Source organism: Macrotis lagotis, chromosome 8 (assembly GCF_037893015.1).
Source record: "Macrotis lagotis isolate mMagLag1 chromosome 8, bilby.v1.9.chrom.fasta, whole genome shotgun sequence".
Taxonomy (NCBI): Eukaryota; Metazoa; Chordata; class Mammalia; order Peramelemorphia; family Peramelidae; genus Macrotis; species Macrotis lagotis.
Genome location: NC_133665.1, coordinates 165,801,454 through 165,818,624, shown reverse-complemented (window position 1 = coordinate 165,818,624; position 17,171 = coordinate 165,801,454). Strand labels below are relative to the sequence as shown.

At 36.9% G+C, this 17,171-nt stretch overlaps 1 protein-coding gene and 1 long non-coding RNA gene across 2 annotated transcripts in view; one reads left to right on the top strand and one right to left on the bottom strand.

Annotated features, from left to right (window-relative positions):
• The window catches only part of SUCLG2 (succinate-CoA ligase GDP-forming subunit beta), a 412,323-nt gene that overhangs the window by 105,691 nt on the left and 289,461 nt on the right, over positions 1-17,171 (bottom strand). The gene's annotated exons all lie outside the window — the stretch shown is intronic.
• On the top strand, positions 8,287-15,764 carry LOC141496325 (uncharacterized). Its single transcript, XR_012471008.1, has 3 exons — positions 8,287-8,385; positions 13,080-13,215; positions 15,416-15,764. It is a non-coding gene; the product is annotated as an uncharacterized LOC141496325 (long non-coding RNA).

Here is a 17,171-nt window from a genome sequence, read left to right as displayed (position 1 = left end):
TTAAGCAAGATTGAATTCTTCTCTGTATTCTTCATATTATAATGACATATTACAAATATAAAATAGGAAATAGAAGGATATTGCTATTTCTAATATTTTCCCTTGATTTTTCAAAGGTGCAAAACAAACTTAATAAGTTATTCTGCAGAAAAAGACTCTCAGATGAAGTTCATAAGACGTCCTGAGATTATCGCTAGCTTGCTGCTGTTGAGAAGGACCAGCAGCCGACAGGAGCCAAGGCTACTTGTTTTGCACCCTATTCCATTCATATTGACAGGGTCTCAGAGCCGCTGACATCTATCACCACAACAAAGTACAGAGGGTTAGAATTTGAGGCAGGAAGATCTGGGTTCAAATCACACCTCTGATCCTCCCTTGCGATATTATCACAAGACAGTTACTTCATTGAGCCTCAGTTTCCTTATCCGTAAAATGAGAAGATTGGACTAGGCGGCTTACTTCTAGGGTCCCCTTTTCTCTAAATCTATTATTGGCGATGCTATTTCCGTGGGTGTCATCTTCTGTCCCAGATCTTTCAGGGTAGGAGGTGGCAAGAGAGCAGATTGTCTTGTTTGTCTTGAATGCAATGCAAATAGTAACTATTTAAAATGAATACATCTCATGATAATGTAAGTCATCTTGTTTTGTGGGAGCTAGATGGGAGAGATCAGAAAGATCATGGACTCCAGATATTAAGAAGTTGGTTTTGAATCCTAAACACTGATGGATTCTACTTCATGACTTTGGGCAAATCACTTCGACTCTCCCAGCCTTAGTTTCTTCATCTGTAAAAGGAGAGGGTCGGGCAAATTCTTCTCATAGATAGGAGAAAAGATGTAAAGCTGAAAACTATCACATGGCCAAATGTCAGACAAGGCTTTTAAGGTCCTTTTTTGGTAAACTCAGATCAATCTCACTCAGAGACATTTATTTAGGGCCTCCTATAGAAAAGGCACAGTTCTAAGAGCTGTAGGAGATATAACAATGAATAAAACATGATCCCAACACACCAGGAACTTATTATCTAGTAATGGAGAGTAAACAAAGCTAAATGAATAGATCCTGATGCCTAGCCAAATGGAATGAATGCTTTGGATAGGGCACAGCCCATGAGAGATGGAGAAAGTGAGTAAGGAGATGTGCAGGTTTGCCAGGGTTGGGAGGAAGACAAAGAGGTAGATTGAATCTGGGAAGACTCCCTGGAAGGGCAATGATACGCCATGAGGTCAAGCTTTACGTCACAATTTACTTTCATTCACTGGGGCTGGGCACATAGTAGGTGACCAAATTGAGTGGAAACCATGGAAAGGGTAAAGGGGAGGCCATTTGAGATGGATGCACAGAGTGAGCAAACCTCAAATATCAGAAAGAATCTATCAAGTTGTAAGATTCACTGTAGTAGCATTTGATCCACATCAAGAAGGCAAGGTCACTCAATGAGAATGGTGGCAGAGAAGGCTGAGTGGGCAGCTGCCCTGGAGTCTGCACTGGGATGCCCTGCTCCAACCATCCACTAGCAGAAGTGAGCTAAAGAGATGAAAGTGTTTCCATAAAGCTTTAAATGTATGGGTTTGGTAGAAGGGGAAAAAGTAAGGGGAATCTACTTGTCTGGCCAGAGAAGGGTTGAAATGGTTTATCCAGGAGGTATAGATTGGACGGTGAGCCCAAAGTAGCCAGAAGGGTCAGATGTTCTGATAGGGGATGAGGGACCTCCAGGTTGATAGTAGTAATGATAATGATAATGATAATAACAATAGCAACAACAGCAATAATAATCATTCATACTTTACAATGGTTTAAGATAGTAATAATAAGGGGATGAGGGATCTCCTGGTCAGTGTGAGGGTGGTAGTGGTGATGATAATCATATTCATAATAATTCAGGCCTTATAATGGTTTAAGATAGCATGAGAAGGGGATGAGGGACCTCCAGGTCAGTGTGAGGGAGGTAGCAGTAATGATAATCATAGTCATAATAATTCATGCTTTATAATGGTTTAAGACAGCACAAGAAGGGGATGAGGGATCTCCAGGTCAGTGTGAGGGTGGTAATATTAATGATAATCATATTCATAATAATTCATGCTTTATAATGGTTTAAGATAGTATAAGAAGGGGATGAGGGACCTCCAGGTCAGTGTGAGGGTGGTAGCAGTAATGATAATAACATTCATAATAATTCATGCTTTATAATGGTTTAAGATAGTATAAGAAGGGGATGAGGGACCTCCAGGTCAGTGTGAGGGTGGTAGCAGTAATGATAATAACATTCATAATAATTCATACTTTACAATGGTTTAAGATAGCATAACAAGGGGATGAGGGACCTTCAGGTCAGTGTGAAGGTAGTAGAAGTAATGATAATAATATTCAAAATAATTCATACTTTCTGATAGTTTGAGATTTCAAAATACTTTGCTTATGTTGTCTCATTGATTAGCAAAGAGTTCTTTGGAAGATGCTCTCAAGGAATAGGAGTATATAGTCTATGGGAGAATTTGAGACAAATATCTGGAAACAACAGTTCTGACTGAGTCTGGCATGATAAACATTTGCTGAATTGGAATTGAGTAGAAAAGAAACTAAGGCCAAGTTATTAGAAAGATCAGTGATCCGAATGTTGAAGTTCCTAAGGAGGAGGGCAGTGGATGGCATGCAGAGGACCACAAGCACATGGTCAATGGACATCTATTTCCAGTCACTCAACAAAGAGGTGCAAGACAACAGGTGCAGAATGAAGCATATCATTTCAGCCACGGCTAATATGTTGATTCATGTGTTGCACACATTTGTGTGAGCAGGATGAGAAAGGAGCTAACTGAACATAAAGTGAAATAGCACAACATCATGCAAAGAATATTATCTCCATTACCAGAGAATATGAATTTAAATCTTCCTGATGATTTTTACTTGTATGACTTTGGGGAAGTCACTAAACTTCCCTAAACCTTAGTTCCTTCCTCTATGCTATAAGGGGATTGGGTTAAATAGCTTTGACGACCTTTTAGTTCTATTTCTATCATCTAATCCAAGGGATATTAAAGATAGAAATGAAAGAATGTCAAAAAACATTTTAAAAAAGACAAAAGTGCTTATCAAGAAAAGTACCAGGAAAATCCAAGGCAAACCCAGATATAGGACCTAAAGATCTTATTTATTAAAATGTAGGTTGTCTGCAATTTAAGGGCATTCTGGATTTCTAACTAGTAATCTTGTTTCGGGCTTGGCAAAATGAAAAAAGAAAGGGAAAAAAAAAGAAAGGCAATATCAGAAGCACTTTCTTAAGTTTCTCCTTCAAATAAGAAAACCTAGGTGGGTTCTTTCAAAGTTTTGATTAAAGGCAAATCCTTCACAACTCAGAAAGCACTTACTCAATCAGTAGCCCTAGAAGAAAACCCCCAGGGAGTAGCGAGAACAGCACAATTTGGAGAAGGTTTCAGGGCCTTGCCAGCAAATCCTAATTTGTTCTTTTATATTTCTTCTGTGAAAAGTCATTGAACCTTTGTGGTCTTGAACCTTTAAATCAAATGATTTCCTGGGCATCAGACATTCACATTTCATCACCAACTTGAAAATACAGACTCTGCACATTTATTTCTTCCCTCAATAATCAATTCCTTTCTTTGGAAAGATGGACAGATTCAAACCAATAATAGTGATTTGGAAGGATAACTTTATCAGGGGTTAAAGTAATGTAAAGCTTACTCTCCTCTCCTTTCCATTCTCTCTCTCTGTCCTTTATCCTCTTTTCTCTCCTCCTCTCTTCTACTTTGCATCCTCTATTTTCTCCCTTCTCCTCTGTCCCCTTCTCTCTCTGTCTCTCTCTGACTCTCCTTCCCTGCCTCTGTCTGTCTCTGTCTCTGTCTCTCTCTCTCTCTCACACACACACTCACACACACACACACACACTCACACACATACACAGATGTGACCTGATATTCATTTTCCTAAGAAAATCTCACTTGAGATCATATTTATGTATAAATAATTAATAAAGACAGAATGAGTTAGCAGACAGTGGCCTGGCAAGTTGACTATCCAATATTGGAGTCAAAAAACTTGAGACTTCTAGGCATTGATTGTGGAAGCTGGAACAAATCACTACTCCATGAAGATAGACCCTCCAAGAAGACCATGAGATTCTTAGGTCAGGAGCTGTCTATATTTATGCTCTATTTGTTTTGTATATATACTGATTGGCATGGTGGGTGGCACGTCATAGGCTTGATAAATCTTGATGAGCTATTGATTGATGGATGATATCTATAAAAATGACCAAGGGAGGTCAATATTTTGTGTCTGAGGGAAGGTTTTGTCTAGAGAAAAAGATAAAGAATATCCTTCAAATCTTCTCACTCCCAACCCAAAGTACAGCATCTTTAAAACAGGGATCCTGGTGGGGGGATGCAATGATATCCAAGAGAGTTAGGCATATTAGTTATTCTAAAGCAAAATATATTAGAGCTAGGAGGGACTTCTTTATTTTTCAGAGAAGGAAAGTTAGAGATGATATGAAGAGTCCGACTCAACTCTTTTTGGGAGCTAGGACTCATCTCCAAACGTTCATTGGTGATGATAATGATAAAAACCATTTCTATCAAGCTTTGTCTTCTGTAAAAGCACATATACAACATTTTCTCATTTGCTACTCAAAATGACCTTGCCAAGGATGAGGCATTACAATCACAATTTCATAATCAATCATGATGTGATTCTCAACTCACAGATGGGGTAGTTGAAGCTCAGATAGGTCAAGGGACTTGGTCAAAATAAAAACAAACAAAAAAAACCTAGTGTTTGAAGGAGGATTTGAATTCATCATTGGAGTCAGGTCTTCCTGACTCCAAGTCCAGTACTGTTCTTTCTATTATATCATGCTGCCACTCTAGAAACAGGTTTTTTTTTTGTTTTGTTTTTTACATGGTAATGGGGTTAAGTGACTTTCCCAAGGTCACACAGCTAGGTAATTATTAATTGTCTGAGGCTGGATTTGAACTCAGGTCCTCCTGACTCTAGGACTGGTACTCTATACATTGCACCACCTAAATGCCCCTCTAGAAATATCTTTAATGCAACCCTTGGTTAAGTTTATCTTCAGTATGAAGTTCTTATGACATGTGGAAAAAATGAGGAAGAGGAAAGCTAGAAGGAAGAGAGTGAGGTGAGCTGCCTGCTTTTCTTGAATCTTCTGGTTATTATAAGCACTGCTAGGACTTCTAGAAGCAATCAGAAGCCTCAATGGTCATAGGGCTGGACCTGAAGGTAGGAAGGTTTGAATTCAAATCCATACTCAGATATTTACAAACTATAGGACTTCGGCTGGGCAAATCATTTAACCTCTGTCTACTTCAATTTCCTCACCAGAAAAATGAAGATTATAAAAACACCTACTTCCTGGGGTTATTGGGTGGATAAAATTGAAAAAAAATTGTGTGCCCACCCTGAAATCCTATGTAAATACTATCCCCCCCCTTTGTTTGTTTGGCTCAGTTATTTCAGTTGTATTCAATTCTTCCTGACCCTATTTGGAGTTTCTTTGGCAAAGAAAATGGAGTGGTTTGTCATTTCCTTCTCTAGCTTTGTTTTAACAAATGAAGAAACTCAGGCAAATGGGTTTAAGTGACAGGGTCATAGAGCTAGTAAATGTCTGAGACCAAGTTCGAACCCAGGTTTGAACTCAGGACAATGAGTCTTGACTCCAAGTAGCTTCTCATGTAAATATAAATGCTTGTTATCATTATTGCTGCTATTATTAATTCATCCCTCCCCAGTGTCAAGGGCCTCCTTGACGCTTTTCTTCAATGTTTTCTTGAATTTTCATTTTATGTGTCCATCTGCTCTGATGGAAAAGATCCAAAGATGCATGAGAATCCTAGAAGTTATAACACTGGATCCCTTTGTCTTCTCACCCTTCTATCCCCATACTCCCCATACACTAAATAACAGGAAAACACATAAGTAAGCAAAAACTGAAGACATAAAAAGTCCCAGGAGATCTAGAAGGTTCATGAATAAAGCAAGAGCAAAAAAGACAAAGTTGAATTACCAAGTCTTAATGCTAAAAAAAAGAGCATGTCTTATTCTGAGGGGACAATATAGTATAGATTGGGATTCATATTCTAACTCTGGCACAACCTGTATGACCTTGATTAAGTCACTCAACTTAGACCTTAGAATCTTAGGGATTAAATTAGGACTCTAATTTTGGTCATATCTACCTCAAAGAGTTTTTGTGAGAATGAAAAATAATTCATATAAAGAGTTTTAGAAATATTAAAGCCCTGTATTAAGTACAAGTCATTAATATTACTATTAAATTTATAGATATTTTGCAAGCAATGAAAGGAGAAAACATTCCCATACCAGGAGTTTTAAAACTCAATAAAATTTAAAGATCTCCTGATTTCTTCCTGCCTTCTTTCAAAGGCTCTACCTGCTGTTCTACTGCTTGTTCCACCTCTACTCTGATTCTCACTTGTGCCTCTTCCCTTTCTCATTCACTATTTTGCATTTACTATAGTCTTATATATTTACCTATATCTGACTATTTCTCCAAATCAGATATTCCAGTTGTCACCACTGCTGTATCATAATGTGGAGGGGAGCTGGGATTCATTGAGGCTAGGCAGTATAATATAGAATTTGGCCTAACATTCCAGGGTGGCACAGTTTAGAAAATGACCTTAGAAATGAATGATGGGGCACCTAGGTGGCGCAGTGGATAGAGCACCTTCCCTGGTATGAGGAGAACTTAAGTTCCAATCTGGCCTCAACCCCAAGTTCAAATCCAGCCTCAGACACTTAAAAATTGGCTAGCTGTGTGATCTTGGGCAAGTCACTTAGCCCCATTGCCTTAAATAAAAATGAAATTATTAAAAAGAAGAAAATGGTCATGGAAATGAATTATGGCTACCGGATTTCATTCACCGCCATGGTGATTGTGAATTATTTTGGCCACTTGGCCTTCTCATACCCCCCCCCCCAAAAGAGTGAGTATAATTGGAGGAATTTATGGATGGAATGTGAAATGTTCAACTCATTATATAAGGAGTTTGCCACAGGCCTTAATAGAGAGTAATTTTATGATAATAAAATCATCAATCTTTTCAAGGATTATTCTTGTAGTTTAAAGAAAATGTTTCTGAACATTGGGAGAAATTAAATAAAAAAGCATTTGGTACAAACTATTTTATCATAAAGACTAAAAATTAATCCACATAAATAGCATAAAACAGTGACAAGTTTTCACTTTTGCATCAACAGAAAGAAAATCAGTACAAATTCAGTGCCATATACTCTTAGATCTTAGTCTTCATAGCCATATATTAAAACGAATTTAACACATTTCTTTGGAGATGCTCCATTATGATATGATTTGTCCAACTCAGAAGGCTTTGACCTCCTCCTGCTCCTCACACTCCATCAGGAATCTACACTGCAAGTGAAGTTTGTACTTTCTAATACAGAAAAAAAATAAGATTGAATCATACAAAAAAACACTTAAAAATCAAGAGGTGGAAAAACCATTGAGAGGAACTAAATATACTGAGAATAATAAGGAAGAAATCTCTGGTGAACAGAAGTAGTTGATAGTAAATTAAAAGAGGAAAACTGAATTAGATAAACTATCATCACTAAACTCAAAGTATGATGATTTCTTAGAAGGTTCACAAAGTTCATTTTGAAAAATCACTAGAAAATGAAAACAGAGATGATTAACTTTTCTTTGCTAGATGGGGGAGGGTGAAAGGGGAAAGAAAGAAAGATAAAAGCACTCAAATGAGATGGATTAAATTCAGAAAGATGCAAATCCTACTGATGAAAGTTCATAAGCAATCATAATATAATCCTTAATTATAACTTGGTTGAAAAAGATACTTTATGTGGTATCTGCCATCCTAAAAATGGCATGGAGGGAATTCAAAGGGAAGGTAGAGAAGAAGAAAAATCATTCTCCAATGACAAGGGCCATGATGAGGAATAGAAAGGGAATTAAATAACCTACCCTTGGGAAGCTCAGAGGCAAGACAGTCATCTAACAAAAGAAAATGCGAATTACAGTGAATTCCAATTTGGATGTAGTATCTGACATATTATAGGTGCTAAATAAATATAGACTGGTTGATAATGTAAAGGAAAATAATAAATGAAAGAAAAATGACTTCACATCAATTGGAATCCAGGATCCCCTGATAAGATGTTTACCAATTTTCTTATTGAGTTTTCAGTCATGTTCAATCTCATTTGTTTTTTTTTTTTCATTTTTTTGGGGGGGGGGTTGGTGAAGATACCAAAATGGTTTGCTATTTCCTTCCACAGCTCATTTTACAGATGAGGAAACGGAGGCAAACGGGGCTCAATGACTTGCCCAGCATCACATCGCTAGTAAGTGTCTGAGGGTGGATTTGAACTTAAGAAGGGGAGTCTGCCATTCTATTCACTGAGCCATACATTTAGCTGGCCCCTGTTAACAATCTAGGAGGTCGCTTCAAGCATGGTTCTTACATTATAATTATTTTTCATAGATTACAGAATATAGAAAAGAAATTCATAGACGACATCTTCTGATGATTAGTGATATTAGTCCCTGCTTACATCTGCTAACTAAACTCTACCTGTGTTAGATCACTGGATCATGGTGAAAATAATAAATTACACAATGTCGCTGCCTCGGAGAGATTGATTCCTTGTAATTAATGAACTAGTGAATTTCAGAAGGTCAAGGGTTAAAGCTTCAAATGGATTTTCTGTGCACTTTTACTAATCTAAGACCTCCGAGTATTAGAAGAGACACCCAAATGTTTGCTGAAAAATATTCTACTGCAGTTCTAATTGAGAAAAAGGAATGTGTCCAGAATGCTTACAGATAACGATTAATGAAAGAGTCCATAGATAAGCTGGAAGAAAAATAATTAACTCGGATTTGTGCCAGTTTGCCCTTGGGAATACTAACTAATATGAGTGTTCGAAAGGTTGCATTTACAGAAAACTTCAATGGTGGTAATAGGCAATACCCAGGAGATGAAGCTGGAAATGCAGATAAAATATCCATTGAACCCTCCAAAAGAATATCTAATTGTAAGAGAGTTGACACCCAAATTAGAATAAACAATTCAGCAGGATGAGTTTCAAGGAAAAGAAAAAGTCTTAATAAGCTACACAAAGAAAATGCTAAGAAAACTTGACAGAAGAAGCAAGTACAGAAACTAGAGAGATTTTCAGGCTGTGTCTACATGATATTAGAACAATGGTTGATTTACTCAATTCAGCCTAACTGGTCAATGAAGTAGGAAAAAGAAATAATCCAATATTAGTAAGACAAAATTGATTGATTCTTTTCACTAACAAGTCAATTCACTCCATATGATACTTCTGGCAACTATGGGTGGACACAGCCTCCAACTGGAGAAGGTTTTTTGTTGTTGTTGTCGTCGCTATTGTTCAGTCAGGAGTATCTGTTTTCAACATGCTTCTGATAAATTCTTTCCCCTCTCTCTCTCTCTCTCTTTGGTGTTTGCAAGGCAATGGGGTTAAGTGACTTGCCTAAGGTCACCCAGCTAGGCAATTATTAAGTATCTAAGGTCGAATATGGACTCAGGTCCTCCTGACTCCACTGTACCACCTAGCTGCTCCACTTCTCTCATCTCTTGACAGAGAAAATTAAAAAAGCTGTTCTTGGAGGTAAAAGAATTTAATCTTGTACACAGATCCTATCAATGAATTGTAGTAGTTCAGTAATCTTGTTGTTCATTCATTCAGTGCTGACTCTGTGGTCATATATAGCACATCAATATTGTCCATGAGGTTTCTTGGCAAAGATATTGAAATTGGTCTGCCATTTCCTTCTTCAGTAGAGTCACATAACTATGAAATGTCTGCAACTGGATTTGAACTCAGGTCTTCCTGACTCTGGGTGCAGCAATCCTGACACTAAGTCTTCTAGCTGCCTTTTGACCTGTGGAGGTCCTGTATGCTATGATCTTATGGAAAGGCATTTGATCTCTCCATGTTGAGATGCAGTTATAATACTAATAGTATCATACTATATTAAATAATATTTGTACTATACTAAATAGTATAACACTAAATAGTATTATAACTGTATCTCAACATGGAGAGATCAAATGTTTTATAATAATATCTGAAAGATAGCTGGTGGCAGAGCGGGAAGAGAGCTAGATCTGAAAAAAGACCCAAATTTCAATATGGCTCTAACATTTAGTAGCTTTTATGATCCTCACAACGTCATTTAACTCCTGTTTACTTCAGTTTTCTCACATTAATAAAATGGGAATAATAATGGCACCTACTGGCCAGAATTGTTTTGATTGTGATAATATTTGTAAACCACTTTGTTATACATGAAAATCTTAGATTTTTCAAAAAAATGAGAGTTTAAGAAACTATTACTTAAAAGATAGCTATTAGGAGTAACAAAATTTTATGTTATTATAATAAATATAAAAATAATAAATACTATTTATTTTTATAGTGACCCCTGATTTGCAGGTCACTTTATAAATTTGAGCCTTGCAACATACTGGAAAAGTTGTTTTTTTTTTCCTTTTCAGTGGAGAAAATGAAGGGAGGCAGTAGTTTAGTGACTTGCTCACATTCACACGTCCAGTAAGACTTAGGAAGCCAGATTTGAAAGCATCAAAATGCTCCTGAAGTAGATTATGGACTGGAGATGACACTGATAGAAAAGCACTAAGGTAGCTCAGAAGATCAAGTTTGGGGATTGGAGTTAGGAAAACCTGAGTTCTAATCCAGCCTCGGATCCTAGCTGTGCGATCCTGAAAAAAAAAATCACTTACACTCTACCTGGCATATTTTCCTCATCTCTAAAACGGGGAAAATGATATCTGCTTACCGGACTTGTGAGAAGATAGGATATAACTTAGAAACTATTTTACAAAACATTAAGTGTTTTTAGACACAAATGCTGTTGTTAAGAGGCCCAGGCAGCAAGGTCCTTGAGAAAGAAAAAACAAATTGTGAAGCAATTACCATACTCCCTAAGCACTAAAATAGAAAGCAAAGGGAAGGAAGAAAAAATTCATATGGGAGAAATGTGAAGCTGTCCATAAGCGAGAATAGTAAAGGAGGAAGAAGAAGGAGGAGAGGAAGTTGGTGGCAAGAGTCCATGAGAATATGAAAAAGACAGAATATCTCAGAAGATAGCCAAGAAGATATGAGAAAAGTACAACTTTGTAATAGTCAAGGTAATAGGATGGACAATGGAGATGGAGACAGCTTTCATGTTAGAAAGTTGACTTCATTAGGTTCTTTTTACTGCCCTTCACATGCCAGTTTTGGCAAGAGGGAAGATTGGTGAGATTGTCTTGGAAAATTCATAAATTCTTTTTTTTTTTTGTAGGGAAATGGGGTTAAGTGACTTGCCCAAGGTCCCACAGCTAGGCAATTATTAAGTGTCTGAAGTCAGATTTGAACTCAGGTCATCGACTTCAGGGCTGGTGTTCTATCCACTGCACCACCTAGTTGCTCCCAAATCCATAGGTTCTTACAAAGGAGTTCAGAAGAATGTGTGTTAACGCTCCTGGCAAGAAAGAGCAGGGAAACTCAGAGTTAAGTTTTCCTTCCACCAACAAAGCATTCACTCTAGACACCCCCTCACCAGTGATGCTAGAAGAGATCCAGCCAGGTTGTCATGACAATGCTGGAGGTCACCTCTAGAATCCTTAAGCGTTTCAGAATCCAGTTCTTTCACAATTACTCTATCAAATATTAATGAACAACAATTCACTGTTAATCCTGGGATAATTAAAACAGACTCTTATTAGTATTCAGTCAGGACATGAAATGTGCAAGCAATACACTCAGGAGCTAGCAAGCTCGCTTCAGATCTAGACTGTTCATTTATGTTATTCATTTTTTTTCAAAAACATTTTTATTGTGCCCTTGTTACACTTCATATGAGAGGGTATTTAACTATAGGTTTACGCCCAATTTAAAGAAATAAAAGAAATTCTAAATAAAACCAATAAAATAATCCCATAATTCTTTTAAATAATCAGGTTAGTAATATTAAAATAATACATTTTTAAAAATGTAGGATTTTTTTCCAATTATATGCAAAGGTAATTTTCTACCTTCAACCATTTTATAATCTTTTAAGCTACACATTTTTCTGCCATCCTCCCTTCCTGACCCCTACCCCCATGGCAGTGAACAATCTAATAAAGGTTATACATGTATAATAAGATACAATTTTAAAAAAATCAATGAACTTTCATGTGCTCAAAGTGAAACATAAGCATTTTGAAAAATGGAATAATCTAGAAAGAAAACTAGGAAGTGGGAACTTCAGAGAGGGGGAAAGTCTGACTGTTGCAAGATGAGAATTTCTTTTCTTTTCTTTTCTTTTTTTTTGGGGGGGGGGGGTTGTTTTTGCAAAGCAATGGAGTTAAGTGAGTTGTCCGAGGTCACATAGCTAAGTCTATATTAAGTGTCTGAGACCAGATTTGAATTTAGGTCCTCCTGACTCTAGAATGGGTGCTGTTTGCATTGTGCCACTTAGCTGACCCTTGAGAATTTCTTTACATAAATATCTTAGGGAGTTTTTTAGAGTACTGAATAACTAAGTTGACTTGCTCAGGGTCACACAACTAATATATACATATACATACACACACAAAGTTGACTTAAATGAGTTTTTTGGCTCTCTAGCAATACACCATGGAATCTCTCCAATTGAATAATTCACCACGGGGGAAAAGCAAAGTAAAATTTCCACATACCTGATATGGCCAGATAACTGATTTGCCCTATAATTCATCATACTTAATCAATAAATCCCTTTAAGTACCCAATTTCTGCAAATCATTGTGCTATTCAGAATTTAGTAAATGAATTTGAAGCCACTTATTTTAAAATGCTTCCTTTTAGGAATTATTTTTGTCAGTTTCACTAATTATCACAATTATTTATATTATCACTAACATAATGACAATGAAAATCATTCAAATTGACATAGAACTTTAATTTTTACAATATGTTTAACATCGATTTGAATTTCATAATGTGTTTGCAAAATGTTTTTATCATTCCCATCTTAGGTATGAGAAACAATGAAGTTCAGAAAATGATCCGTCCATGGTCACACAAAGTAGGGCAAAATCTATTAATGGCAAGATATGAACATCGCTCTTCCTGAATCTAAGTCAGAAGAATATCTACCACTTTATTATAAAGGTAACAGAGGGAAAAGGTAAATGTTTGTTGAAATAACTGAAATGACTGATACTACTGTGAGATTTTATTTTAGAACCGCTGGAGATAAATCTTAAGAGAGAACACAGATAAGCCTGGGAAACATAACTATAATGGAAATGATAGCTACCAGCTGATGTCTTAGAAAGGCAAAGTGGAGAAACTAGATTTCTAAAATTCTAAAGCTGTTTAGGTTGAAAATGAAATGTGAGTGGGAAGATCAAGATACAAGTTGGTTCTCCTATATTTGCTCCCTTCGTGACAGTAATCAAGTCTCTCAACCTCTCTGAGGCACAGTTTCCTCATCTCTAAAATGGGAATAACACGAATTTACCAACTTCACATAGCTATAAAGAAAGATATTTACAAAACTGAAAGTGCTTATGTAATCACTATTATTTTGCAATGGCAAATGAATTCCCCTCCTAGAAGCTCCTTACATTTATGAAATCATGGGGAAAGAACAAAAACAAACAAAACTAAAACCAAAAAAAGTCACCATTAACCCTCACTATTATTATCTGTTAAATTGATCTTAGATACCTTGATGAAGAATTCTTTTTAATACAGTAAACTCTAATAAAAATCAGATTTTTAAAAACCTCATAGATGGATGGGTATCATGATTAATTTAAATCAACATTGACGGTGTGATTTTTTTTTTAATGAGAAGGTACAATGTGACTTGAGACTAGCTGTGTGACCTTGTGAAAATCATTTAGTCTCTTACTTTTGGTTTTTCATATGAAATTTTGGAATAAAAATATTTTTACAGTCTGCTCTGAAGGCTTATACATCAAAAATGAGATGTATTTATATATAATAGAACATATCATTCAGTTGTGCCAGTAATGGATCCATTTAGAATAGGACAAATGGAAACAAATGATTACCAGGAAATCATATTATTTCTCATGAAAAATTAAATAAAAATGACTGTGAGCCAATAAAAAGAGCAACATTTACTAAATGTCTGTAGTGTACTATATACTTCTGAAATGGTACTAGTGCTCATTTTTTGCTTTATCAAACCATTGCTGCTCTATGTTGAGTTTTGACATCAAACATTTAAAAACTTAATGTCAGGACCAGGAAAGCTGGCTATGATAAACCACTTGGTGGACCATTATCCTAAATCCTACCATGCTTTCATTTTGCCCTTTGCTGGTCAGTGGAGTTCATGAAGGAACCATTGAGCTATAAGGAGAATTAGGGTTAGTTAAGAGGCAACCAAAGAAAGAAAAGGGTTGTCTTGCCTCCCTGCCTCTTAGAAGTGTGTGGTTTGATCAGAGATTTACAGCATAGACTAGGATACTAAGGAAATAATCTTAAATTACTTTGTCCAATTTGTCCATGCCAAAAAGTCATCTTAGTCTGCAAAAATACATAATCAGCTGAAATAAGGTTACAGAGGACCCTTAGTTCAATACAAGCTTATTTATGGATATAAACAAATATAGCCTTAAAAGAAGACTTTAGAGAGGTGTGAGAATAGGTTAGCAATGATGAAAATAGCTAACATTCCATTTCCTCAATTGCCCTATTCTTCTATTTAAGAGACAGGATATCTCATATAGCTGCTAGATAGTGGGAGAGACAGTTAACATAATTTCTCCCATGTAGGCTCACAGGTATGGGTCAGATGACTGATCTGTTGGTGATCTATAGGTTCCGGTAAATTCTCAACTTTTCCCTAAGTGGATCAGCCTATCTTGGTAGAAAAGGAGAAGTTAGTGACAGTGTACAATGGGCCTTCCCCACCTTATTCTCAATGTTACCTTTTGGATCTGTACTATACAGAAAAGGTTCAAACAGCAATTTCAATTTTCTCATCAACAGAGTTTGGGTTCCTCTCTGCTATTCATACAAATTGGATTCAATGAAATTTGAAAATCTAAGGGGATCAGTCACCATTACAGTTCTCTTACTATTATTATATAATGGAACTTGGTAATAATGTTGTCCTTTGACTACTGAGAAATTATTAGAGCAGTAATAATAATATTCAGTGGCAGCTAGGTGGTATGGTGGGTAAAGCTCCAAGCTTTAAATCAGGAAGGTCTGAGTTCAAATTCAGCTTCAGACACTAGCTATGGGACAAGTCACTTAATCCCATTTGCTTCAGTGTACTTGTTTATCAAATAGGAGCAGGGAATGACATGTCTTTCCAATTTCTTTGCAGAGATAACCCTAAATGGAGTCATAAAGAATCAGAAGCATCTGAAATAACAAGAACAAAATCATAATATTCAACTCGTAGATTAGAACACAGGAGACCACAGGATCTGGCTACACCTGGACAACAAACCTCTGAAATACTCCCCCAAAGTGGTCATCATCTGACCTTGGCCCTGAAAACTGTCAGTGAGTGGGGCCATGGGAGAATGACAACAGAAATCCCCCTGGGCAATGTGAATTTTAAAAAAAAAATCTTAAAATCTTTGGTTCAATATGTTGGTTTCCCTTTTTATAATTTATTTTAGGTTTTTTGCAAGGCAAATGGGGTTAAGTGGCTTGCCCAAGGTCACACAGCTAGGTCATTATTAAGTGAGGCTGGATTTGAACTCAGGTCCTCCTGACTCTAGGGCTGGTGCTCTATCCACTGCGCCACCTAGCTTCCCCCATGCTGTTTCTCATGTCTTTCTTATAATTTATTTTATATACTGACAAACAATTATTCCAAGAAGTGGTCTATAAGCTTCACCAGATGGCCAAAGAAGTCTATCGCACATGCAGAAAAGCGAAGAATTCTTGCCCCAGAAGGAACTCATTCTCTATTTCTTTTCCTCAAGAGTAAATCTTTGTCTCTACAACTTACACACCTTATTCTTAGGTGGTGGGAAGTTACAGTCGGTAGAGTAGGAAGTTCTAAATCACAATTATGTGTCTCAGGACATCAGGAAGCCCTGAGATCAATTCCAGCCTCATAAACTCGCTGGCTGTGTAACCTTGGTCAAGACATTTAACTTCTACTTGTCTCAATTTCCTCATGTGTGAATGGGAATAATGATAACAATAGCCATCTCTCAGGGTTGAGATGAGATTAAATGAGATAGTAATTGTCAAGGAATTAAACAGAGTGCCTGGGTCGTATACATAAAACATAAATGGTAGCTCTTATTACTATTTATTGTGTGACATTGGGCGTCTTTCCCAGCCTTAGTCACTTTACCTCTAAAATAACTTGACTTCATAAGTTCACTCTAGCTTTAAGTCGCTCTAATTTTCATTCTGCCCTCTGGGAACAAACTTGATAATGGCATGTATAGCTATCCTTCAACAACAGCAGATGTCTAACCCTCTTTCCTTCCTCCGCCCCCCCCCCCAAGTCTTCCCTTCCCTTCTTCAGGTTAACCCTTCTCTGTTCCTTCAACCCATGGGATGATTTTTACAATCTTTCCCTACTCTGAATGCCTCCTCTGAACATGTTACAGCTTAGCATCAATTTTGCAAAAATACAAGAGTCCCATTGCAGTCTTCTTATCTATCCGTCCCGAAACATCTTACGTTGGCATTTGAGTAGAATGGAAAATTGGAATAGACAACAAAAAGAGTTGGTAATAGAGTAACTGTCTGCTTTGAGCTGAGGATGACACCTGGAAGAGAAGCTGAAAAGACAAGGAATGTGGCCATCAAAGACACAATCACCACTTACTGAGTTTTGAGGAGATCTGGGACAAAGCTGGCAAGGACAATGGCAAGGCATAAAGGTGAAGCTACCGTAGGCAAGGCAACAACACATGAGGTCATGGGCTCTGCCATTTTTGCTACTGAGTGACCATTCATGAGCTGCAACAGATTCCAAGCAAACAATAATGAAAATGAGGATATTGTAATACCTACAGTTATGTGGTTTTTTAAGGGGAATTCTTCTCCTTGTGGCCCTCTCTCCTTTGGAACACCATTTTCTCTCCAATAGTTTTCACTTTGACAAAGCT